We start from the raw sequence: 27,331 nt of genomic DNA on the forward strand, positions 1-27,331 counted from the left end.
GTGAAAGGGAATCCCTCCTCCAGATCTGACAGTTGGGAGATGGTGAAGAAAGTATCCGTCAGGTGCCTGTCATGTTTGGCTGCATTGTGGCAATGGAACACAATGAGCCCAGGAGATCTGAGCATGATACTTTCCAGTTTCTCCCAGCATTAGCATCTGTAAGAAACATCTGGACAGCTAGCCCAGATCCCTACTGTATCGATCATATCTATGTTTTGCCTTGCCTTGTAGTCGCTCTGGGTCAAAGAATCCCCTGGGAACATGCCAGGAACATCAGGTTCAGTCAGAGATGGATTCCAAATAATTCCGGGCAATTCTGGAGGGCCTCCTAAACTTTTTATCTATTTAATTAATTTCTATATCGCCCTCCCAGCGGACCAGCTCAGGGCCTACGTTTGGGGCTCAGCATGTTTTAATCTGGCCCTGAAGAAAGGAAGAACAACTGAATTCGGGCTTCCCACCCAAGGCTGAGAGGGAATTTGAACTCAGATCTCTGCAATCCAAAACACTGACCACTCTGCCACTTGGACTGCCTTGGTTTTTCGACTTTTCAGGGAAAACCCCTTTCCCAGCTTTTGAGATGATCCAGGCATTCCCATACACTAACAAGTCTAGTCATGAGAACTAGAAACTTTTAGAAATCTCTTTCTAAACAAGCTTCGCCCTGCATTCGATCACTTGTCCAGCAAATTCATCTCTATTCAGACTGGTAGCAGCCCTCTGGGGTCTCAGGCAGAGAAAGGATCTCCCTTCCCATCCCCAAACTCTGTTTTACCAGGAGTACCTGAGTGTGGGTGGGGAGGGGAACAGCCTTTTTCAATGAAGTTCCTTTCATATATACCCTGGGAATTCCAGGGACAGCAGGTGTACCAGATTTCGATTCTTTTTGATGAGAAAGTACCAGAGACTTTGTACTATCTGCTTCATTTACAAATGAACCTGAGAAACTCTGCATGAAGCACAGGCGTTCTACCACTGAGCTATAGCCGGAGGGTTGAGCCGATGACTCGAAGAGTGGCTCAGGAACACATGAGAAATTAAATTTATTCAGCAGTTAAATACTGGTTGCACTCAGTGCCCCCACCCATGAAGGTGCATGTATTTATAATTTTGAGCTGATTTATGACATACAGAATACACATGTTCAACATATAAATTGCAGCTTAGACCATTAAAGAAGTGTGTGTAGAACAAACAAATCTAAACCATCAGCCAAAAGCAGAGAGCCAAAACTGTTGACTAAGACCCATAACAGAAATATATTGACTAAGAGGAACGAGCATGCATTGAAAACGATATTGGGAACATTCACTCATCCCTGACTGCGTGTACCTTAACAGTAGCAGGTCTTCTGTTGAGATAGGCAAAAACTAACTCATGAACTAAAGACTATTACAAATTTTGGGTGGTTTGTGATTTGCAAAACAATGTTCATGGAATGGTGCCTAGCCCTTCCATGAATGTCAGTGCTGTTCGTGGTGGTTCATGAATGGATACATTCCCAGACAGACTGTCTCTGCTCAATAAAACTTTTTACAAAACTCCTAGGCAACAAGGGGCGGAATTTTTCAACCTTGGAAATACCAATAGGAACCCTCCAAAGCTTAACAGGCACTGCTGGCTGCCAATAACAGCATTCCCATTCTGCCATATGGGATCAGAAAGCTATATATATGCTCTGCTCAATTCTGCACCCATTTGAGAGCCAGCTTGGTGTAGTGGGTAAGAGTGGCAGACTCTAATCTGAACAGCCAAGTTGGATTCCCCACTCCTCCTCCACATGAAGCCAGCCGGGTGACTTTGGGCCAATCACAGTTCTCAGAGCTCTCTCAGCCTCACTTGCCTCACTGGGTGTCCGTTTTGGGGAGAGGAGGGGAAGGTGTTTGTAAGCCACTATGAGACTCCTTCAGGTAATAAAAAGTGGGGTACAAAACCCCCAGATTTTCTTCTTTCGTCTCTTGGGCAGTTGGCATCGTGGTTCCACAGAGAGGTGGGGAACTTGTTACAAGCCCACTAGCAGAGCACTTTCATTTCTTCCCTTCTGATTGTGAACTCCGCTCCCCCCCAACAAGTTCCCTTTGCACCACTTTCACCCTTACAGCACACAGAGGTGTTCACACTCAGGAGGGGTGGGAGGGTATACATGTGGGAAACCATTTGGGAGGGGGTTTGTAACTATGATCCCCAAAAAGTACTCTGCCCCCAACTTGAAGAGACTATAAAAAAGCCAGTCTTTACACCCGCTATGGAAGCAGCCCTGGATGCCTAACTATCACTTAGGAACATACTTGAAATAGCCGCCCTGCATTATTTCAGTGCACAAACATAGGTCACCACTTAGCTGGGCAAGACAGTGGACAATCTTTCTTTATTCTGCAAAGCAGTTTGCATCACGAATCACTTGGTTTCTGCTTTATTTTTCCTCCCCTTATATGACAGTTTCAGGGTACCATTCCTACTTTTTCCCAGCAGTCTTTTTGTACCAGCCTCAAAAGAAACTGGATTTGACAAATTCTGTCCCCATCTCTGGGTCCAGAGTCTGTGATTGGGTCAAACAGAGCAGGGGTAGTCCACCTGTGGTCCTCCAGATGTTCATGAACTACAATTCCCATGAGCCCCTGCCAGCATTTGCTGGCAGGGGCTCATGGGAATTGTAGTCCATGAACATCTGGAGGACCACAGGTTGACTGCCCCTGAAACAGAGTACAGAGATGATGAGGCAATTTAAAGGAGCATCTCTCTGTTGCATCTCTGTAGGATTTGCAATGGGCTTCTATACAGAGTCACTCAATTAAATAGATTGGTGGAACTCTGCATGAGATTCCCGCATTGGTGTTCTGGCATTGCCTTCTTCCAGTCAGCTCCCATTTGTTGTGTTCCGGCATGGCAGGGAATTCAGAAATTCCATTAATCAGTGCAAAGAGTTGAATTGTCATCCTGCCCCTGCAGAGGAGGCTGCCTATCATGTCTCTGCATGAATCACTGCTCTGAGTTTGCCACTTTCTGACAAGACTCCACTAATGCATTTTCTTGAATTTCTGCATTAGGTGGGATAATGCCAAATGCAGATTATCTCCCCTCCCCAGAGGCTGCCTATTGTAACTCTGCATGAATCCCAGCTCTGGACAGCATGTCATGCAGAAATTGGGTTTCTTCTCTGTGAGCATCTACCTCTTATTCCTTCACTCCCTGAAGTGAAGGAGTGTTGGGTGAAAGAGTGGAGCCTGCCTCCAATTAATTCAGAAAATGAAGAGGTAATTCATTTGCTGAAGACCTGGGCCAGACTGGGCTAAGTGAGGCAAGGAGCAGAGGGGAAGGGGAGCTTATCGGAAGGTCAAGTACTTTGCCTGCACTCTATCCTTTTCCCAAGCAAAAGAAAATATTATTTCGCCCTTTAAATAGTAAGAGGAGAAAAGGCAAGGCCAATGTTGATCCAAACTCCAAAGGAAAACAAACAGCTGTGTGGACGGAAGGGGCTGGGGGCAGATTGCAAAGGAGTCTTCTGTGAACCAGGTCAAACAGAGCTGAGGAATGGGAGAGGGGGGGGGGGGAAACAGTCTTCTGTAAGGATTTGATTCATAGCCTCCTTTCAAGAAACGGACCTGAGGTTTTCACAGGGAAATCTCCTGCGATGAAAATTGGTTGCAAAATAAGAGTAACAACAGCCATAAATTATTAATAATCGTTATGCATCAGTAAGCGTGTATGGATTATTATTAAACCATGATGATGGCGTTTCTTAGGATCAATCATTTTGCTGAAAAAATTATTGATTAGCAATTCGTATTGTTATTATTATTTTTTAAATTTAACTTCCCTCCAATATTTGTTGTAAACTGCGGGATCCAAATTCAATAATAATATTTATTTTGTATCCAAGTCCTTACTTACCCTAAGATGTTCATGACAGGATCTATATTCCAAGGCTGCCCTCCGAATTTCATGGCTCTGGGCGTTTGAACTTATGTTTTCCTGGGTTCCCCATTACGGATGTTTGATTTAGAAATTGTGGTTTGAGGAGAGGCTGACCGAGAGTACTGATTGTGCTGGACTTGTGTATTACTCATGTCAAACGACCAGTGTTCCTGTTCTTATTTTAAACAGACCAAGTCATGGAAAACAGGCCTCTGCCAATGACTGTTAGGCAGGATGGCTGACCATAACCTCCATATTCAGGAGCACTACACTTCTGAAATCTGGGTCGATTGGAACAGAAGGCATGAGGAACACCAGCTTATGGGCTTTGCTGAGATAAAATCAGGTTTCTGGACTCATGCTGGACAAGACAGCTTGGATCTGATGTGACCAAGTTTCTCCTGGGAAATGCCAATGTCCATCTACCTGAGAAGTCACCTGCATTTCTTTCGAATAGATTCAAATGAGTAGCCGTGTTGGTCTGAAGTAGCACAAGAAAATCAGAGACCAGTGGCACTTTTAAGACCAACAAAGATGTATTCAAGGCGTGAGCTTTTGAGTGCAAGCACTCTTCCTCAGACTATGACCTATCATCATGACTTCCTTAGTCTGAGGGAAGAGTGCTTGTACTCGAAAGCTCATGCCTTGAATAAATCTTTGTTGGTCTTAAAGGTGCTACTGGACTCTGATTTTATTGTGCATTTCATTCGTATATGTAACCAAGGCCAGCGAGAAACTGAGGAAGATTCCAGGGAAAAGCCAATGAAAGCCTCTCTCTGCTGGTCATACTGGGGAGGGTTAGGAGGACTTGGGGAGTGAAGCCAAGGCTGTAGCAACATTTACTGAGCATTCCATTCCTGCTTCATTCCAGGGCCTGCTAAAGATCACTTGCCATCCAGAGGATGAGGGGCTTAGCTTTATGAAGCTGAGCATTCAGAGATGGGTCCTGCAAGGGGGAGATCAGCAACTGCAGCCGCCTTTATTGAGAAATAATGTACCCTTCACCCCAGCGTGATATAGTGGTGAAAGAGCGGCACACTCTAATGTGGAGAACTAGGTTTGATTCCCCCTCTTCCTCCATGTGCATCCAGCTGGGTGGCCTTGATCCCGCCACAGTTGTTTTAGAGCTGTTCTCACATAGCAGTTCTGTTGGAGCTCTCTCAGCCCCACCTACTTCACAGGGCGCCTGTTGTGGGGAGAGGAAGGGGAAAATGTTTGTAAGCTGCTTTGAGACTCCATCAAGCTATGAAGAGTTGGGGTATTTCTCTTAAAAAAGAGAAAAAAAGAGAAAGCTTGTCTTCTCCTCCTCTTCTTTATGAGAACACAGCTGGTATCTCAGTTGTTATGCAAATAGCAGGCCAACACATGGCTATATTTGTAGCAAAGCCCCCGGAACAATTAAAGGGATGATTAAGAATCCAGGATAACTCTTTGATTTCCTCTTCTGACAATTCCCACCCACATCAGTCCCTCCGCCCTGCGTTAATGTGAAGCTGGTGTGCAAATATGAATAATTAAAATCGACAATGCGAGAAAGAAAAAGATCATTATGGTGAATCTCTGAATGCGAGTAAATCACCCGCAATTCACAAGTGCTTTTCCCAGGTGGGCTCATAACAGCGATGGTACTTGGGGAGGGGGGGGAAGGTTCTCCGGGGAGTCATAAATGCCAATGGATATGCATGTTTTAAAAAACAAACATGTGCTTAAGCAGCAGCGATTCATTGCAACCCCAAGGAAGAGCCTGGAACGTTTCTTTAAGAGAAACCAAGTGACTAAGGCTGTGGTTGCATGGGAGGCATCTTGGAGAACAGGGTGAAAAAACTAGAGGGGGCTGTACCTGACCCTCCTCCCCCAATAAATTATCCCTCATCCTGAAGCAGCTAAACCCATCATTGTCAGCATGGTGTAGTGGTTAAGAGCAGCATCTCTCATCTGGAGAACCAGGCTTGATTCCCCATTCCTTCAGATGCAGCCAGCTGGGTGACCTTGGGCCGGTCACAGTTCTCTCAGCCATACTTACCTTATAGGGTGTCTGTTGTGGGGAGAGGAAGGAAATGTGGTTGTAAGAAACTTTGAGACTCCTTCGCGTAGTAAAAAGCAGGGTACAAAAAAACCAACTCTTCTTCTGTCTGAGCCAGAAAAGGAGAAAGGTACCCTCATTCTGCACACACTGGATAATGCACTTTCCCTATGCTTTTGCAGCTGGATTACCCTGTGCAAAACATGAAAAACAGCTACTAAAGTACATTGAAAGTGCAGCATAATAAGGGCAAGGAGGAGGAGACCCCGTTATTTTCATGGCAGCTTCCTGAGCTACTGTTTTAGAAAGCTAATGGGGGGAGTTCATGGGGGGAGAGCCAGTTTGGTGTAGTGGTTAGGAGTGCGGACTTCTAATCTGGCATGCCAGGTTCGATTCTGCGCTCCCCCACATGCATCCAGCTGGGTGACCTTGGGCTCGCCACGGCACTGATAAAATTGTTCTGACCAAGCAGTGATATCAGGGCTCTCTCAGCCTCACCCACCTCCCAGGGTGTCTGTTGTGGGGAGAGGAATGGGAAGGCGACTGTAAGCCGCTTTGAGCCTCCTTCGGGTAGGGGAAAGCGGCATATAAGAACCAACTCTTCTTCTTCTTCTACTTTGGACATGATTAATTCAAGGCCCACCCTGCATGCCAACCCTGGCAAAAATCACCCTTCCCTCTGCCACACACATACAGACATAAATCTCTGGATTTTTCAAACAACTATACACCTCAAGACAGGGGTAGTCAACCTGTGGTCCTCCAGATGTCCACGGACTACAATTCCCATGAGCCCCTGCCAGCAAACGCTGGCAGGGGCTCATGGGAATTGTAGTCCGTGGACATCTGGAGGACCACAGGTTGACTACCCCTGCCTCAAGAGATCAGCTCAGAATAAACCCCACCTCCTGTCAGTGATGTCAAAGCCTGCAAGTTTCCTCTTCTCTCTCTGGTTCCTTTGTAGATCCCTCTCCCAGACCAAGACGTGAGCACCCAGTTCCAGAATCTTGGATTTCCAGGGTTAGTAACCCTGCCGGCTGATTTGTTCCCCTCTTGCTGAGATTTCATGGTGCCGCTTTATCGACTTATTTATTCCCATATTTACGCCCTCCTTTTTCCATCAGCAGGAATGAAACTGATAATTACAACTACATTCTTCCCTCCTTCAGGTATCCTCACAACCACAACCCTGCGAGGTAGGTTAGGATGAGGAAGAGAGAGTGACCGGACCAAGGTTCACCAGTGAGCTTCCATTGCAGAGTCAGGATTTGCAGCTGGGTTTCCCCGATCCTAGCCTGATTACTACCTTCGCTCCCTTGAGAAGCTTTAAGAGAGCTTTAAGACCAACCATGTTTCATTCAAGGTACTTTCGGCTGGACTGCTTCCCTTATGCCAAGCAAATGGTGCTAGATTCTTGTGCAGTGAGTTTTGCTTTCTTGTGCCAAATTGTTCCTGTGAAATAAATGCTTCTTCAATGTAATGAACTGGAGGTGGCGGCAGGATTCTTTTGTGCTGGGGTAGTCAACCTGTGGTCCTCCAGATGTTCATGGACTGCAATTCCCATGAGCCCCTGCCAGCATTTGCATTTGCTGGCAGGGGCTCATGGGAATTGTAGTCCATGAACATCTGGAGGACCACAGGTTGACTACCCCTGCTTTTCTGGGTGGTTCTGTCCTACCCACTTGGCCTTTGACCGCTGTGACCCGGCTCGTCCTGCAGGACAAAGGGATGGTTGTGTTTCCTGCTGGCTATGGCCAACCAGCTCTCAGGACTGGAAGGGACAGCCAGGGCCCCTTGGCACAGGGAAGCTCGGGTGGGAGGGGGAGCTAGATGGAAAGAAGTGGCAGCATCTGATTTGGAGAGAGATTTCCAAAAGAGACAGGGGAGCCATTGCTGGGAGCAATCTCTGAAGCATCTAGAAGAAGCAAAGTGTGTCTCTCAGGGAGCTGAGGCAGGTCTGTTGCCCCAGAAGGGTGCCTCTGTGCTCTGCCTGTATTCCACATTTCCTCCAGGTGCATCTGGAATGCCTTAAGCTAGGAGCAGCAGTTTATAGAATTGTTATAATAATCTTGTAAGTTTCGAGTATAACTTGGGTTTAGAAAAGGAATTTAGGACTTTTTGGTCCTTCTTCTCTAACTTAGTTCATTTAATTTTGCAGTGGTTGCCTGCATAGTATACAAGTTAAAAAAAACAAACATACCAGATAGAGGTTTATATTCATGTTACCACAATGATTAATATTTCCAATGTCTTGTTGTTGTTGTTGTTGTTGTTGTTGTTGTTGTTGTTTTGCTTTAGATTCTGTATTAGGAGATTGTTCTTCTAAACGGAAGTTTCCAGTTGAAAATAATTTGAGTAGGTATTCATTGGTCAAGTATATTCTTGTGATGCATTTATTGATTTTTTTTTGAACAATCACCAATTATACTTTTGCATATTTTCTAAGAATCAATGTCCCTTGATAAAGCTACACAGCGAAACACTTTGGGATCTATTTAGAATTCTGGATATTAAAGAATCAACTGAAGTCTGAAGACTCCCTGGGAGTCTGTTTATCATATTGTAATATTTGATGCACCATATTGGAATCCCAGTGTCCCCTTGCTTGCCTTGTGTCTGGTCCCTCCCTGGGTCCTACCCCTCCTATTTCATTCTTGCTTCAAATGTAGGGCACCCCACTCTTTTCCCTGACAGCCCATTTGGGGCACAGGGGCATCCCATGCTTCATTTCAGGTAAATAGGGTCTTTTAAAATAAAGTATTTTGTAAAAATCTTAAGACTGCAGTACTCCAAGAGAACTGGAGAAGTAGGGATGAACACTGCACTATTTCTAAACATTTGCAAATTTCCTTGGAAGGAGACAAAAGGGACAAAAAAGGCAGCATCAAGTAAACTCAATAAAAATAACAAAATGGAGGCAGCGTAGTCAAAAGGAGCGCTCCGAAAATGTTTCACCTCTGTTGTTCTGGCCCCAAGTCCCCGTTTCGATCTAACTTCTCCCCTTAGGCAGAGCAAATTGCTGGTGCCGTATTCTCCTGCAGTCGGTTTTGCTGCCTCGTGCTAAATCGTTCCTGGGAAACACAGCCTTTTAAAGTCAACATTTATTTGTGTGCCAAGAAATCACCATTAGGCATTCTCCGTGTCGTTGCTGTGCGTTTTGGACGGTGTATTCACAATACAAAGGAATCCAGGTAACCGACGTGAAAAGTTGGAGAAACCTGTCGACACAAACATCGACGCAGGGAAGGTCTGCCCGTCCCCGGGGCGGCTTTTCTGGCCAGGCCACCCGAGTGACTGCTGAGGGTGGCACAATGAGAAGGGTGCCAATGGCCTGCCAGGGCTTTGCTTGTTCCCATCCATCAGCAGCACACGGGGGTAGCCACTGGCATCACTTGCTGGCCCTGGCTGGTCGCAGCGCCAGCCCAGAAGGGGGTGGGACAGGTCTATCCTGCTTAGGGTGGGGGGAAAAAACTTGCCTTGACTCAACCCTGCTCATGCCTAAGTAGAGCAGGAAGAGCGCCAGATGGTCTCTTACAAACATTCCGCTGGGGACTGCGTGTTCCAAATGCTTTATTTGTTTGTTTATCATACAGTGTGTGTAGTGTAGCCAGGAGATCTGAAGACTGCCTGGGAGCCAGGCAAGGGATTTTTGGAGGAGGTATGCCATTGCCTGTCTCTGTGTCATGACCCTTGGTGTTCCTTGGAGGAACTATCACCCAAATCCTTGGAGGCCCCTCTTCCAAATACTGGCCAGGCCTTAGCTTCCATGACCTGATGGAATCGGGATTCCCTGGGCTATATGCCCAAGTTAAGTAATGCATTTTCGTTGTGCTTTTGCATTTTCCTGCACAGATCAGGAAAATCTCCTCCTAAAGTGCATTGAAAGTGCATTAGGCAACGTGAGCAGAATGGGCCAAGAACAGGGCTCTAAACACTGCTGTGGTGGGACCCTATTTGGGTCAGTGCAGCAGCATTATTGGGGGGGAGGAGATCCTTTTTCCCCTCCCATAGCTGCTGGAGGGTTTGTCCTGGGGAAAATGAGTAGCTGAAGGTTAAGACCAAGGCTAAGCCCAAGCAAGGACCTTCTCAGTTGCTTTAGAATATCAGGAGATTTTATTTGTTGACTCTGTTCATACCCTGTCTTTACCCCAATGGGAAAAAGCAACTTATATCATTCTCCACTTTGCCCTCACAACAGTCTTATGAGGGAGGATAGGCTGAGGGTGTGTGACTGGCTCAAGCTTCCATGATAGAGTGGGGATTCGAACCTGGGTCTCCCAAGTCCAAGATTAAAACTCTAACCACTACAACTGCATTGGCTCTGAAGAAAGATCCTCAGCTTGCTTATTTGCTTGTTGCTTTCTTGCTGCATGCACACACAAAAGAGCACAGAGCTTTCTGCCTTTGTGCACTCTGCTGATTAAGGGAATATGACCCCAACAGATCTGAAAAGATGGGTCTGTGCCATCCTGCCTTCTCCCCTCCAACTTACTCTGGACTAAAATTATATATTTTTGTTTACATTGGGGAGGGGTGTGAGAGTGTATGTGTTTGCACTGTTTGTAGTATGTATTACACTCTTTTATCTCATTGTTTGTACATATCTGTGATGGACAGCACTTAAAAAAAAACCCCTCACTAGGTAGATGGAACCAGGGCTGCAGGCTGCTTTGAGCCCTGTGATTGGCCAGCCACAGCTGGGTGGTAGTTGATATACTGGTTCTGGGCTGGTGGGGATTCAGTGGGAGTCTGTATTGGAGAGAAGTCTGATACTGGCAGGTCCTTAGATGACAGACTCATCTGAGGAGAAACTCTAGAGAGCCAGTTTGGTGTAGTGGTTAGGAATGTGGACTTCTAATCTGGCATGCCGGGTTCGATTCTGCACTCCCCCACATGCAGCCAGCTGGGTGACCTTGGGCTCGCCACGGCACTGACCGAGCAATGATATCAGGGCTCTCTCGGCCTCACCTAATTCACAGGGTGTCTCTTGTAGGGAGAGGTAAGGAAGGCCACTGTAAGACGCTTTGAGACTCCTTTGGGTAGAGAAAAGCGGCATATAAGAACCAATTCTTCTTCTTTTAGTGAAAGAGCAGAGTTGGCTGTTGTTTTTTTAGAGCTATTGCATACAAGGTCTGGACAACTGAAGTGGTTATTTGCAAGTGAGAATGATAGTCTGTCTGTTACTTCCACATTAGGCCAAAGTACAAGGTGAACTCTTTTAAGAAAGAGAAGGAGGATCCCTGCCTAGTTAGAAAGGGGAAATCAGGGGTGTATTTCCTAAGATACGTGGGAGAAAGCACTTCAGTTACCTCAGAAAGCTCCAGAAGGAAGGAAGTTGTGGTACAGACTAGGAGTGCCAGCTTTATGAAAACCCAGGGGAGTTCTTGGAATTCTATAGATTAAAAGATCAAAGACAAACTTGTTTGGGGGATAAACATAGTAAAGAAGCTTGTCAGTTTAAAGAAACCTTAAGAACTAATAGAAAAGCTTGTGAACAACTGAAAAGCTAGTAATTAAGTACCAAAAGCTGTGAAATAACAGATTTGTATAAAGAAAACTGATTCTTCCATTCTAAATACCCTTTCTCTCTTTGTAAAGAAAATCTTTGGCCATTTCTGCACAGAGGATCAAATTGCACGATGCCTCCTATCCACAATAGTGGGATATTAAATCACGCTATTTCTCCCTTCCACACTTTAAAGCCTTCCTGCCGCAGCATCTCGCCTTTTCCCTTCCTCACATGCTGCGCAAAAAACAAAAGAGAGAGCAATGCGCTCTTTCACTCACCGCTCTGCGGCTTGTCCGCAGCAAGGAGGCAGTGCCCAGTTTAAGAAGTGCTCATGGGGGGAGAGGGGGGTTAGGAGTCCTATGCAATTGTGTAAGGGAATGGCTGAGCGGCAAGCGGGAGGACCAGTGGGGGGGTGGAGAGGAGAAGAAGGGATGGGGGGTCTGATAACTGAGAAGAGGAAGGGAAGGAGGTACTTAGTAAAAATCCACTACAGAAAGACTTAATGAACTGATGGTGGGGGGGGGATCTGCCTCCCTCAGTGGGCAGGAAATGGAAGGGGAGGGCAGGAGCGAGGGCAGGACAAAGCTTCTGAGTCTATCGTGTCTTTCCCCCTCCATACTTTGCCGTGGTTGCTTGCTAGTAGCTCATCGGTGGCTCATGTGTTTTATGGTGATAAATCCACTTTCCTGGATTTATCGCATTGCAAATTAAAATAGGTGAAATCACAATCTGGCTGCTGGGCAGCCTCTGGATGTAGGCGATGCCATCTGGAGGGGCCTGAATGTGTCGCCAACATTCAGAGGCTGTCCAGCTACATTTTGCACGTGCAGAAATTCCCTTTTAATCGTTGGTTGGTATAAAGGCCTCAGTGCACTCCGACCAAAGGTTTGTTTTCATTTTTTAAAGGCAACTCTTCACATACCCAAAAAATTTCAGGACTAAATTAAGGCAAAAAGATCAATGTAGAGACAGTTGGAACAATGAGTTCATATTTATTATAATACAGAAAACCGTGCTACTAAGGCAGCTCAGTCTCTGAGGGAACAACTTTTTATTTTGTAGGGCGAGTTTACCTCAGAGTGGGAAAATGTATAGAGGCAACCATCATCCTGTTCTTATTGCACTGGCCTCTCATTTTGTAATCCTTCTTGAGTTTCATTGAGGAAGGCAGATTATAAATGAAGTAGGGACTTCTACCCTGCATCTCTTAACTGTCACAGGATTCCAAGCGGCTTATGAAATACACGCAAAACTATTTTTGAAACCCCCCAACAGACCCAATGATAAATGACACGAGACTCTAACATCCTTGGCTGGTTCAGCTCACTCAGAGCTAGGAGCTACAAGTCCACGGCCCAAATCCCTTGATGCTTGCCCTTCAGCGTGTCACACCCATGTTAAGTAGCTGCAAGAGAGGAAGGTTAGGAGATGTTCTGCTGCCAAGAAGTAGTTGCCAACTTTTGATTGAATTTTGAGAACCACCTCAATACTCTCAGTTTCTAATGTCTATTGGGCCTCAATCAGATGCCCAGAGGAGAGCATCCAAGGTGTGCTGGAATTAATCAATTGACTGGGCCGCTGCTAACTATAATTTAAGTGGGAACTGTTGATTTAATAAGAATAGCTTTTATTATTGATTTATTAGGGATTTATTTTTGTACTTGTGTTGTTTGATTATAATGCTCACCGCCCTGAGCCACCAAAATACAGGAGGGCGGGTTATAAATAACGAAATGCAGGCAAAATGCAGCTACTGTGCAAACATTTCTCACACAGCATTACAAACAACAGTAGTGTCTGTATAACAAAAAAAAAACCCTCTGTATTTGAACATTCAATACTGGGCAAGCCACCAGTCCATGCTATGTTTCGAGATGCTCTTCTTCAGAAATGATTATTTCCAAATACAAATATTTTCTTCTTCAGTAATGGTCTAAAACAACAAATATACATTGTAAAAGTCATATACGCACTTGTTATACAGCTTAACAAAACACCAGTCACCTTCCCCTATACTTACTATTTCCAAATACAAAAACAGAGCTCTTCATAGAGTAAAAACTCAAATGGCTACAAACTTTGTCTGAAATTATAACATGAATCTTAACATCTCTTGAATTTAACTATGTAATATCATGTATTATAAACTATTCAAAATCTACCCAAATCTCTAAGGTGCAGCCTACAGGCTTGCAAAGTTGAGGGTCATCAGTTCAACAGGCTAGCGCATTGATTTTAAACCACGTGGGACACTGTTGTTTTAATGAGAATAATTTTTGATTTATTAGGGATTTATTTTTTAACTTCTATTGCCTGATTATGATGCTCACCACCCTGAGCCATCAAAATACAAGAGGGCAGTATATAAATCCAATAAATCATAAGATGATGATGATGATGATGATGATGATGATGATGATGATGATGATGATGATGATGATGATGAAGAAGAAGAGTTGGTTCTTATATGCCACTTTTCCCTACCCGAAGGAGGCTCAAAGTGGCTTACAGTCGCCTTCCCATTCCTCTCCCCACAACAGACACCCTGTGGGGTGGGTGAGGCTGAGAGAGCCCTGATATCACTGCTCAGTCAGAACAGCTCTATCAGTGCTGTGGGGAGCCCAAGGTCACCCAGCTGGCTGCATGTGGGGGAGTGCAGAATCGAACCTGGCATGCCAGATTAGAAGTCCACATTCCTAATCACTACACCAAACTGGCTCTCTTGTTTTAAGAAACGTGAATATTAACATCTAGCAATGTTGTATAAGTTATAGCTTGTCCTGTTTGTGGGTTATATACATATTGATGATGGTGATGATGATGATGATGATGATGATGATGATGATGATGATGATGATGATGATGAATCCTGCTTACTTAGGATAAAATAGAAATGGCCTTTTCTCCTAACCACAGCAGTGAAAATCCACAGAATTGTCACAATTCAACTTGTTTATGGGTGGTTTTTTAAATTATTATTTAGCTTTTCTCAAAGGCAAACATATTATTGAATAACCACAGGACTTCAGATAACACACAGCTGCATTAGAATCAGCCAGGAAACAAGTCAGTTCTTGGATGTCAGTAGCCTCACAGGGCTCTTGCTTTATGAACTGAACTTTATCTTCCACTTCAAGGTCCCATTTGTCAGGTGGCAAGAGCCTTTATGCTTTTTCTTGGTCTGTGGTGCATACAACATCGTTCACAGGGCATTCCACAATCCAGTTTCCATCCGCTATCTTTCTGTCAAGAGTGCTGGTGGGAAAGCAAGCGGAGGAGGGTGGCGACATCCCTCAGCAAAAGACTACCCCCACCCCCACCCCGGGTCTCAGTACAATTGTCAAGCGTTGACCGGTCCCCAGTGATTAAAAGGTTGGGGACCAATAGAGTCACGAGACCCTGTATTCTCCTGTCATCTCATCAAACTCCTCACCTATTTTGAAGCTAATCTCTGTGTTCTTTAAAGTGTTTTGATGGTTACATCTTCCTCGTAGCAGGTCCCACACTATGTTCGATCAGGTCGTCATCCAAATCCTCACTAGAAACCAACTCTCAGCTCTCCCAAACGGCTCACATGCGGGGCCCGATCAACCAGACACCTTGCCTAAACGACCCCTGTTTGTTGCTGGTTGCTCATCAGTGGCACTTAAAAGGCGCAGGATGTATAAACGCCGTGGGAGACATCGTCAGATGTCGATGACAACAATGGAAATTGGGGAAATGGAATGCCTCCCCAAAACAGAAAAGTAAAATAACCCTCCTGCAAGGATATTTTGGCCCACCAAGCTCTCAAGAATCTGGGCAACATTGAGATCCACAAGCATTTCCTTGGGGCGCAAATTATGGGCTCCTCTGTTGCCAGTCGTTTCAGTACGAGGCTCATGAAAGAAACCCATTCACTCATCTGTGCTCAGATTTGGATGGACTATTTGGACAATATTCCCTAAAGTTAGCAGAGTGCCGTAGGTCAGTGGTCCACAAGCGCTCGCGCGCTGCGGACCGCCGCTCTGGAGTGAGGGGAGAGGGCGGCCCGGGGGCCCGCACACACGTGGCAGCCCCAGTGCAAACGCGTATGCGCGGACTGCTGCGCATGCGCGTTTGCGCCGCCACCATGCCGGCGGCCGCGGCTCCCCCTCCCAGCCCCGCTAAAGCGGCCGATTAGCTTGCAGCTCGGCAAGCTTCTCTTCCCTCCCCTCCCGAAACAAGAAGCTTGCCGGGCCGCGAGCTAATCGGCCGCTTTGGCGGCCGATTTGCTCGCGGCCTGGAGAGCTTCTCGCTTGGGGGGTTGGGGACCACTGCCGTAGGTGAACAGCAGGAAACTGACCATGCGGTCTGTGTGGGTGTGCAAGAGAGAAAACGGTAAAATGAGCCGCCACTTCGTTAGTCTTCTCAAAGTAATATAAGCCATTTATTAAGGAACTACATGTGCAGGAAAGAGAGCGACCAACCTCATCTATTCTGTGTGTCTGGAGCCATGCCAGCATCCATGGTGCCTAAGATGGACGATTGTGGCTGCGTGTGCCTGAGAGGACGCTGGAAAAGAAGTAGGTAGGAGGGAAGGAACTTCCCTGAGAGTGATCAGCCTACACAGCAAAGGGGGCAGCAATAAAAACAGAGACAAGGCGAAAGCGAGGGCACTAAGCATCCCATCTCTTCTGCTCTCTCATAGCCCCTGCTGAAGGCCAAGACAAGACACAGGTTCTTCTCTTCTGATAGATTTAGCAATGGACTCCTCATCCAAGGAAGAACATGTGGAGCAGAAGCCCATCCCCAAGGAAGGTCACAGGGCCTCTGGAATTCCAAGGGTGGTCAGACGTGGATGCCTTGGGTTTCAAGCCACCCCTAGATGAGTGCATGGCTCTATCACATTGGTTCTCAACCTGGGGGTCGGGAACCCTTTGGGGGTCGAACGACCCTTTCACAGGGGTCATGGCAGGGCAAGCAGCTTGACTGTGGGGGGGCACCATCCACACAACAGCCTTGCAGGGTAGATCGAAATAGAGCGTTCATCTGTCTGGAGCAGCGGAAAAGAGCGAGATCAGCATGATAGGACAAGAGGCAGAACTGAACTGAGAAACCCTGGGGAAAAACCAATTATCTACAATCATGAACAATGGATCTTCATGCCATTGGTCAGTTTTTGTTTCATTTCTGTGAAAGAACCCTTGCCTAATTATATGGTTGGGGGTCACCACAACATGAGAAACTGTATTAAAGGGTTGCGGTATTAGGAAGGTTGAGAACCATTACTCTAACAGGAGGTCCTGTTAATTTGCCAGGATCAGGGAAGCCCATCCCTCAGTCAGACCCAGACCCAAATCACCACCCCCTCAGGGTCTCCCCCATCTTTACAAGGCAGGCAGAGGCACCAGGCCCATGTGGAGGTGATTCATCGAAGGCAAAGGGCTAGGCTTGCAGCCAGGGTTCCTAACCACCAAATCAGACTGCCCTCCTGTCACATGCAGGATCCTGACCCAAATGGAGCCCTGGCAGGGAGAAGCCCGGGAACAATTTTGAGCAATTTTGTTGAAAACTGGGCCGGTATTCTGGAGAAGACCTTTGCTGGCTCCAGAATTCTGCTACCTAATGTCAGAATGTATTTTGTAGTCTTGACAGCAACCTGCTCTTTCAGTTCCCTGCATTTCGGGTCTTGTCTAGTTCCAATTATTTTTTAGTTTTCCAATAGCAGTGAAAATTCGTTTGTAGGTTTCACTTTTGCTCGATCTCCTTCAAGATGGGGTGGGTGGAGAAACTAACCCCCCTCTTCCCCCACCTTCTCTGGATTGCTGGCTCACTCACGGGTCTCAAATTTGTGGCGCTGCTGCCATCTGCTGAACGTTGACTGATTTGTGAGTCACACCCAAAGAAACTACTGGTGAGAGTGTTGGGAGGAGAGAGTCCATTCCCTCCAAAAGGCCTGCATTTATTCCACACTTGTAATTTAATTTTTCTTTGGGGCGGAAATTATCCCCAACTAGCAAAATGGTCACTTACATGATCATCCGTGTGGGATCTGACAGGGTGCAAAAAAGCAGTATAGTGTCCAGATCACAAGTGAGGGTACCGCTTGACTCCGCTCTGGTTAGAGTACCATGTTGTTTTGGGCACCACAAAGAAGGAGAAATTAGAAGACTGGCTACCTTCTGGAGCAGGGGTAGTCAACCTGTGGTCCTCCAGATGTTCATGGATTACAATCCCCATGAGCCCCTGCCAGCGTTTGTAGTCCATGAACATCTGGAGGACCACAGGTTGACTACCCCTGTTGTAGAGGACTCCCCTGTCTAGGTATTTCAGAGGGCTTGCCTCTGTATGTCAATTGTTTTAAAGTTTTAAACTGTATGTTGATTTTACTGATGTTACCCACCCTGAGCAGGCTACAAATGAATTGTTGTTGTTGCTGCTGCTGCTGTTGTTGTTATAATATTTGAAACATGCCCCCTGACTTTGATAGGGCAGACCTGGACTATTCAAAACCGAATCGTTCAAGACAAGCAGTGGGATAGCACGGTGCTTGGATAAATAATCAGGGACTGCAGCCTATACTTCTGTGTATAGTTTGCTGTAAGTAGGGTCTCATTTTGAAATGTTGCATCATTTACAAGACAGTCCTAAAACCCCTTTGGTGGGAGCCAGCCCCATTGAGTACATCCGTCTTTCTCAACCAGGGTGTCATGAAATGCTGATTTTATGAACGTAGGCAGATTGTAAGTGGACAGGAAGGGTTGCCGGTGTTTGTCTCTTGTGGCTTTTCCTTGCATACCTAGGGAATTGCTGATTGCCACTTTGGGATGGTAGGTGAATTTACTCCAGGCCAGGCTGGATTCTGGAGACTTTTAGTATGTGTGTATGTGGGGGGGGGGAATCACTGGAGCATGAAATTGGGGTCATTGTGGGTGGGCAGTTAGTTGTGAGTTGCTGCATTGCACAGGGGGTTGGACAAGACAACGTTGGGGATCCCTTCCAACTCTATGATTCCGTGAAACCCTGGGGTTACTTGATAGCCCCCGAATGCCTGGGAGTTAATTAATTTTTTATATATTTTTTTAAAATTGTTAAACATTTATCAGGTGATATGACCATATATGGTCATGCCCACCCACCCATCCCTCCCATAATGGCCTGGAGGCAGTGGGAAAGGGCGGGGCCTCAGGTGGATGTGTACACAGCAAGCCTTCCCAACCATATTCTGCACGCTCGTGCCACTTCTGGGGTTTCTTGAAGTCTGAAGAATGTTTCAAGGGTTTTTCATCTGTAAAAAGTTGAGAAAAGCTGGTGTAGACCTTAGCAGAATTCTGAGTAGATCTGCTTAGGATTGCTCTCTTAATGGGTCAGCAAATTCCACATTTGAATCACTCATTGAGTATCTTTCCTGAATCAACTGCCCACCAACTTCACTGGATGCCCTTAAATTCTAGTATTTTGGGAGAGGGAGGAGAAGTTCTCTCTGTCTGCTCTCACTACCCTGGGCATAATTTTATAAACCTCTACCACCACCACCCCCTTTAATCATCTCTTTTCTAAATTGAGAAGGCCCAGATTCTTCAGCCTTTCCTCATCCAAAAGGCACTCCAATCCCTTAATCATCTTTTACTACCCGAAGAAATCACGGCTTACAATCCAATCCCTTAATCATCTTAGGTTCACTCTTTGGCACTTTCCCGAGCCCTGCCACACCACTTTCAAGACACAATATCCCAAATGAAGTCGAGCCATTAGCTCTATAAAGGGGCATGACAATAGGGGCTATTTGATTTTAAGTCCCTTTCTTAAAAATCCCAACACTAGAGTTTTCCCTTTTCACTGCAGTGGCATCCAGGGTTGACCTTGAGCTGTCCTCTATGATCTCAATGTCTCTTTCCCTCTCAGAGGGCACTTTCACACACTCTGAATAATGCACTTCCAATCCACTTTAAACGAACTGTATCCGTCAGTTGCAAATGGGTTTCGCCATTTCACGGAGTAACGTCCTGTTGCAAAAGGCCCTGAAAGTGGCCTCAATCTCAGCAAGTTCAGACCCCCCCCCCCACCTTAGCATGTACTTTGAATTAGGGAGGCTCCCATAAACCAGTAGATCTGGCCACAACACTCAATGGATGATGCACAGTCCTGAACATAATGGGGTGTATGAAAATTAAAGTGCATCAGATCTGCCCCCGGTCCTCTTGTGGGGCTGACCCAACTCTGCTGCTCTCTGTCCACCAGATGTTACAACAGCCTCTTCAACAGGAATATATTCCAGTTCTTTGTCCCACTGCTAACATAAATGACATGCAGTTGCTCGGCTAATAACCAGACTGACCTAGGCTCATTCGGCAACACATTGGATAGTGCACTTCCAGTGTGCTTTTGCAGCTGGATTTTCCTGTGTGAAACTGAGAAATCTGCTTCTAAAGTGCATTGAAAGTGCATTATCCGCTGTGTGCGAAATGAGCCCTGGAAGCATCCCGAGGTCAGAGGGCAGCGCCTGACCTGTCTTGCCTCTTGGTGCAGAGAAGCTTCCTTGGTGTGGATGGAATCTCTCCCTGGCAACAACAGAGGCACTTGGAAATCATAGGCTAGGACCTAACTTGCCCTGCTTCCAGTCTGTGCTTCAGAGCCTGCTGCCTGCTTGGATCCCTGATAGATATCCTTCCCTGCTGTCTTTCCCTTCCAGGTATGACATCATCAAGAGCACCAGCCTTACACCTCTAAATCAGTTCTCCCTCTCTTTCAAACCTGAACATTAGTTCATATGTGCTCAAGAGCTGACATCTCTCCAACCAATAGCATTCCCATCTTTCTCTCATCTCTCACCTTTCACCTCTCATGTCACATACCCTTTCACTGTATCTTCCATTGTTGATATTTTTAATGCCAACTCCTTGGGAAACGTACCTGTCCTTTCTTTGTTTGACTTCATAAAGTAACACCTGCCCCAAATATGCACTAACTTATTATGTTTTAATCAGTTTAGGTCCCTTCTGTTATTCTAAATTTTAACAAGGAAGGAAGAAAAATAAATGCTGGGGGGGGGGCTCCCTTAAACTGCTGGTATTGATGGACTGCAAGATTTCATCATGATGTATTTTACTGGCAAAAAAGTTTTTTTTTAAAGAAATTATGCTCACCCCCCTCTCCAAGGAGCTCAGGGTGACCCATATGACCCCTGCCCCAACTTTTATCCTGACTACAAAAAAATAAAACCAAGATCACAAAGGAAGTTCATGGCTGAGTGGAGATTTGAAACCAGGACCCATTTCACACGAATTGGATAATGCACTTTCAATATGGGCCTTCCCTTGATGCTGATCCGGAAACTGCAACTGGTCCAGAACCCAGCAGCACACCATGGAGGAGCCATGAGGCAGCTGCCCTGGCTCCCAGTTGAATTTTGAATCTGCTTTGAGGTATTGGTGTTCACCTTTAAGGCCACATGCTAACAGGGCCTATACCCCCCGGAGAACATTAAGATCATCCAGTATGAACAAACTGGTGATACCTGGCCCAAGAGAAGTATGTCTGGCCTCAGCCATGGCCGGGGCCTTTTCAGTCCTGGCCCCGACCTGGTGGGATGAGCTCCTGGAAGAGCCAAGGGCCCTGACGGTACTGGGTCAATTCCACAGGGCCTGTAAGATGGAGCTCTTCCGCCAAGCATGTGGTGGGGACCAATGAACAGCAAGACAACTCTGATTAAACATCACTTGGTCTCCCTCTATATAGATATGCCCCCTTCCGAAAACCTGATGCTCTCAAACAAAACAGTTTGGTGACAGCTGATACAACCACTATGACTATTTTAAAGGTGTTTCTAAAGTTTTAATATATGTAAAATTCTATTTATTATGAATGTTTTATAAACAGTGTTGGAAGCCACTCTGAGCCAACATGCTGGGAGGTACAGGGTAGAAATCAAAAAAATGAAGGAATGAATGAATGAACAAATAAATAAATAAATATGTGCTTTTGCAGCTGGATTTCCCTCTGCAGAACAGGAAAATCTACTTCTTGGGAAAGCACTGTGCAATGGGTGCGGAATGGGCCCAGGTTTCTCCAGTCGCTGCCCGGTGTGCTCTAATCTTGCAGAAGAGCTCCAATGAGGGCATCTCTTTTTGTTCCTGGTTTTGAGAAAAGAAAGGACAGAGGGGGGCTCGGAGGCTGCTTGGCCGAAGGCACCATCCAAGAAGGCCGGCCTCCTCATCCTGGTGCTGGTCGACCCGTGGACAGAGTACAACAAACTGAAAAACAAACTGATGGCGGGTAACAAGGTGGCCCAATGAATATATTTTCACAATTATTTATTGTACAATTAGAAGTCAGTCTTATGTCTCCACTATGGGACATGCAACATTCCTCAAAGCCATGTGTCAAGAAGATACATTCATTTGTTCCATACAGTAGGACATTATTCGGCAATAGAAGAAGAAGAAGAAGAGTTGGTTCTTATATGCTGCTTTTCCCTACCCGAAGGAGGCTCAAAGCGGCTTACAGTCGCCTTCCCTTTCCTCTCCCCACAACAGACACCCTGTGGGGTGGGTGAGGCTGAGAGAGCCCTGATATCACTGCTCGGTCAGAACAGTTCTATCAGTGCCGTGGCGAGCCCAAGGTCACCCAGCTGGTTGCATGTGGGGGAACTCAGAATCAAACCTGGCATGCCAGATTAGAAGTCTGTACTCCTAACCACTACACCAAACTGGCTCTAAGAGAAGGAAGCAGAGAAAGGAGAGAGAATGGGCTGCCTGGAAGAAAGGCAAAATAGGTTACGCAGCTGGTTGCATGTGGGGGAGTGCAGAATCGAACCCGGCATGCCAGATTAGAAGTCCGCACTCCTAACCACCACACCAAACTGGCTCAAGCATCCTTCTAGGCCTCAAGCATCCTTCTTCATGGGGCGTGCAGTCATCTTCCTCATAATACAAATGTATATTCAGAACCTGTATTTTTGCGATGCGTCCAGGACTTCCGTCTCTATAGTTTCAAGTCAGAAAAGCCAGTTTGAGTCCGGAAAGGCTCTGACATGTGGACAGAGTTGAAACTTCGCTTCTCCAGGGTCTGCCTAGAACAGGGGTAGTCAAACTGCGGCCCTCCAGATGTCTATGGACTACAATTCCCAGGAGCCCCTGCCAGTGAATGCTGGCAGCGGCTCATGGGAATTGTAGTCCATAGACATCTGGAGGGCCGCAGTTTGACTACCCCTGGCCTAGAATATGTGGGTAGCAAGAGACAGGTGGACAGCAGGGTGTCCCAACAGGGTTGGCCCTGGCTAGAATCTGGATGGGAAATCTCCAAGGCCTGCCAGGCTCATGGCACGGAGGCAGACAAGGGCAAACTACCTCTGTTTGTCTCTTGCCTTATAAGCTCCACCAGGAGTCACTGTAAGTCACCTGTGACTTGACGGCAGGTACCATCAGGTCTTGAATAGGTGGGGGGTGAGCATTTTCCCATGAGAAAATGGAACAGTGAGCAAAACTAACAGCCACCCCGTTCCCTGCACCCAAAGGGCTGCTTTTTCAGATAATTGGCATTCCTTGGGAATTTGATTATGGGTTCCCAGCATCATCCTTTGGCCCTAAAGGCCTGATCCCAACAAAGGCGCAGGATTCCCTGGGCCATGCCAGGAAACTGAAACCATGCACTCAACCCCTTCTTTAAAAACTGTGATTTCTTCGGGGAAGCAAGATTTGGTTGTTGCTGTGTTAATTGGCAGACGGTCTTGCTTTGAAAGGATGCCTCTTTCCCCCGGGATTAAAACCGAGATAGGCTTCAGCCTTGGACTGAGACTTATCCCAGCTCCCCTCTCTCTTTAATTGACTCCTGGGCTATTCTAAAACACATAAACAATTTCGAAGTGGGTCACCACTCTGGGCCTGGGCGAGCTTAGCCTTCCCCTTGGAAAGGTGAAAATCTTGTAATTAATCCCGCCTGCCAATCAGTCTCCCCTCAGTCCTGCTTCTTTCGTTAATATATTGTTTTAATGCTAAGCCTCGTTATAAACATTTTTAACCGTTCCCATCTGTCTTTCATAGAAGCACTGTAATCCATATTTAAAATGCTGCGGGGGTTTTCCTCTCCCTCCCCCAGTCCCCTGAGGTAGTTGCATTTCTGAAAGGGACGTTCCAGCCAGGATATGGACCGGATTTTCCTGCCTGGACTGCAGAATATCTGGAGAATGGACCCAGAAGGGTTTCTCTCTGAAAGTTTGCCAGAAGGAGCGAGAGCAAAGACAGAGGCAGATTGAAAGGCAGGCAAGCAGAAGCGTCAGGTACAGCAACAAATTAAAGGCATCACATTTCTAGCCCACCTGACCCCCAAGGAGCTTGAGGGGGCTTCCGTGTTCTCTCCTCTTCTGTCTTGCCTTCATACCAACCCTGTGAGGCAGGTTAGGCTGAAAGAGAGAGTGCAATTAGCCCAACTCAACCTGTGGACTTCATAACCGCAAGTGAATTTGAACTCGATCCTCCTCAGGTTGATGCTCCGATCATCATACCACGCTGCTACTCTCTGGAGGCCTTTGTGTCCACAAGACCTGCTCCTGGGTGGGTGGGGGCTAAAAAGACAGCTAGGGGTGTTAACAGACCATTGATTCTACCCACCCTCTCCCAGTAAAATGAACAGTAGAGTCCTGTTTGACAGGACTACCAAAGAACCAGCATAGAGGTTAGGATGGAGCAGTGGCTTCTAGTCTGACGAGCCGGGTTAGATTCCTCGCTCCCCCACATGCAGCCAACTGGGTGACCTTGGGCTAGTCACAGCACTGAAGAAGCTGTTCTGACCGAGCAGTGATATCAGGGCTCTCTCAGCCTCACCCACCCCACAGGGTGTCTGTTGTGGGGAGAGGAATGGGAAGGCGACTGTAAGCCTTTTGAGCTTCCTTCAGGTAGGGAAAAGCAGCATATAAAAAACAACTCTTCTTCTGCAAAAGAAGCGGAAGCTTTACAAGGCTATAATAGCAATAACAAAAAATGATTACAATCATAAATACTAGCACTTACTCCATAATACATTCTTGAGTTCAGAATATTTTGCATGTACTGTTAAAATGTTCCACTCGGCCAAAGATCTGTAGTGGACATCAGCATCCAGAATAGGATGGACGGTTCACTCTAGACATGGCCAGAAAGGCCTAGAATTGCTGAGCTTCTCTGCATCTGCCCCAAATTCCTTTGGAATAATAACAATGTCACTTCCCTTTCTCAGCACCAGGAGCCGGAGGGCTCATCCCACCTAGTGTAGCTTAGCAGCTCTGGCAACAAGTTCAAGACCGGGTAATTCTGCCCCCCAAGACTTAACAAAGGAGGTGGCATTCCTAATGTACTATTATTGTTGCTGTTGCTGTTGCTGTTGTTGCTGCTGCTGCTGTTGTTGTTGTTACGATTTATTTCCCACCACTCCCGGAACCGGCTCATACCAAGGCACAATTGTCCATGATAAAACTCCAAAGCTCATGCCCTGCATATATCTTCATTGGTCTTAAAGGTGCTACTGGACTCTGATTCCATTAAAACACATTAGGACATAAAAATCATAAAACAAGAAGTCAAAAATCCCAAAGAACAGGCTGGTGTACCCCAACCTCCAATCCCCCCCCCCAGCAATATCTAATAGAGGAAGGGGGAAGAGGGGGCAGAGATGACACGTAGGGGGGTGTCAGATCATCCTCACTGTGCCAGCCTCAACCATCAGCCTGGTGGAAGAGCTCCGTACTGCAGGTTGGATTTCTCCCTCTCCTCCCTTACTCCAGCTATATCTCCGTGACATCCTATTGTATTTACTGATTTCATTCCATAGGTTTTACGTTTCAGCTCTTGAAGATAAGTTGGGGGTGCCTCACATCCATGCTGAGTGACCTGCCTATTCTTTGGGTTGAATCTTGTCTCTCCTTATAACAGTCACCTCTCACACACACACACACACAGAGCACTTACACAAATGCCACCTTTCTGTTCAGGATATACATCACCCTGCAGGGATGGCCAAACTGTGGCTCTCCAGATGTCCATGGACTACAACTCCCATGAGCTGCCTGGGGAGCCACAGTTTGGCCACCCCTGTGACTCTCCTCGGCACCCAATGAAGCGAGTGCTGACTTATGAACTCTTATCCTGGAATAAAGGTTGCTCGACTCAAAGCTGCCCATGGATTGAGGCTTTATTGCTGTCGCAGACATGGACAGAAGACCTCACCGTACATTGCCTGGAGGGCTGTAACATGGCTGGGGATGACAACGACAGGAGGCTGGATCCCACAGAAGATTTTGGCAGATGGAGGGGGCAGTTTTCACCTTATCCTCCCCTCACACAGCAGACCTCCAGCTCCTCCCACAGGTTGTTCTCAGAGTCCCACCCCCCTCAGATATAGCATTCCAAGGGTCATTTTTGGCTGCAGAATGAGGGGAGAGGTGAGGTGGCCACGTTCCATCCACGGAAAGCCTTTTCATGTGCAGAAATCCTCCATGAGATCCAGCCCACTGCCTTCTTACTGCAGCAGAGACCAGTACAGGTGGGAGACACACAAGGCAGACACTGGCTGAAGCTAAGCTGGTATTCATGCGACCAGCACCAGCTGTACAGAAGGCCTCTTGCAAAGCTGTTGCATACTGCCTTGAGTGGCACAGTAGTTGTTGTTTTTATGCTTCTGTGTTTGCGTGTATTTTTGCTCTGGTTTTAATTTTGCCTGGCTTTTAATAGTTTTTAAGACGTGGTTTTTGTTATGTAGGTTTTTCATTTGTTAGCCACCTTCATGGCCCCTGTGGCCCATACTAAGGCTTTACCATTTAGTCCCCCCTACAGCCTACTTGGGACCTCATTGGCAGCAGGCTGTGCCCATTTTCTTCTGTAATCAGTGGTCAATTTTGGCCTAAAGATATTCTTGCATCATACTCTTTATATAAATTTGTGTAATATCTATAAAAGGTTCATCTTGAATAGGTTCATTATCTGTATGAATTTTATCACCTTCTTGTATCCTCAGTATCTATATTTTTCCATTCTGTTTTTTTTTTGTTATAAACCAGCCATCTCCTCAGTTTATCTGCATGTTCAAAATGTTTTTGTTTTCTAAAGTTCAGTTCCATTTCCATTTGCCCTGCTGTCAGCATTGACATCTGCTGCATTAACAACAAAAAAATCTATCTTAGACAATATACTAGCATTTTCTGGACACTTTTGAAACTCCTTTTCTTTTTGAATCTCTCTTTCAATCTTCTGAATTTTCTCCTTTTCTTTTTCCTTGAGGCCAACATTATATTGAATAAAATATCTCCAATAAAAGCTTTACTGGCATCCCAAACTATTCTCATATCAGTTCCTTTTTTTCAGGTTGCTTTCAGATTCCCCCCCCCCCCCAGTTTTATTTTGCAATCCTCCTGCAATGGATTCCCTTTGTAATAAAATTTTGTTTAATCTCCATCTAAATCTGTTTGGTTTCCTTTTAATGATCAACTTTTCAGGCTCATGATCCAAAAATTGGGGGGAGGGGTAAAAATCTCAACATCAACTGTCTTAGAAATCAATATTTTTTTCTCTCTAAATAACCAGAACATACTATCCTTGAGAAGGATTTCTTCCAGAAAATAGGTAAATTCTTTGGAAGAACCCTTTTGCCATCTCCAGATATCTAGCAAACTCAAGTTGTCATGTCAGTTCAAAAAATGATTTTGTCTATTTGCCTTCGGTCTATTTAATATCTTTAGCAAAGAAGTTTTACTCTTCAGAGCCAGAACTTATGGTTGACCCCCGAGCTACAGCAAGGGTGGACACATTTCTGGATGGGGCTGAACTGATGGGATGAGAAATTCCTGAAGTGTTCCCTGTGCCACATCTTTGGCATGTGAAGGGCATAGATCCACAGAGCTGCCCTGCTGCGCTAGCTAGGGTATCAAGAAAGGATCCAGGAGACCCAGGGTAGAT

General features: G+C 46.1%; 1 long non-coding RNA gene across 2 annotated transcripts in view; it reads right to left on the reverse strand.

Moving 5' to 3' along the window:
- Positions 1–21,268: 21,268 nt before the first annotated feature.
- LOC143821718 (uncharacterized) overlaps positions 21,269–27,331 on the reverse strand; it is a 33,069-nt gene continuing 27,006 nt past the window's right edge. The window contains exons 4-5 of one of the 2 annotated variants that reach the window (XR_013225886.1): positions 22,624–23,808; positions 21,269–22,479 (exon numbers count right to left, since the gene is read on the reverse strand). This is a non-coding gene — a long non-coding RNA (uncharacterized LOC143821718). The remainder of the gene's footprint in view (positions 22,480–22,623; positions 23,809–27,331) is intronic. The other variant, XR_013225887.1, reaches the window with a different exon arrangement.

This window comes from Paroedura picta, chromosome 12 (assembly GCF_049243985.1).
Source record: "Paroedura picta isolate Pp20150507F chromosome 12, Ppicta_v3.0, whole genome shotgun sequence".
NCBI classification, from domain to species: domain Eukaryota; kingdom Metazoa; phylum Chordata; class Lepidosauria; order Squamata; family Gekkonidae; genus Paroedura; species Paroedura picta.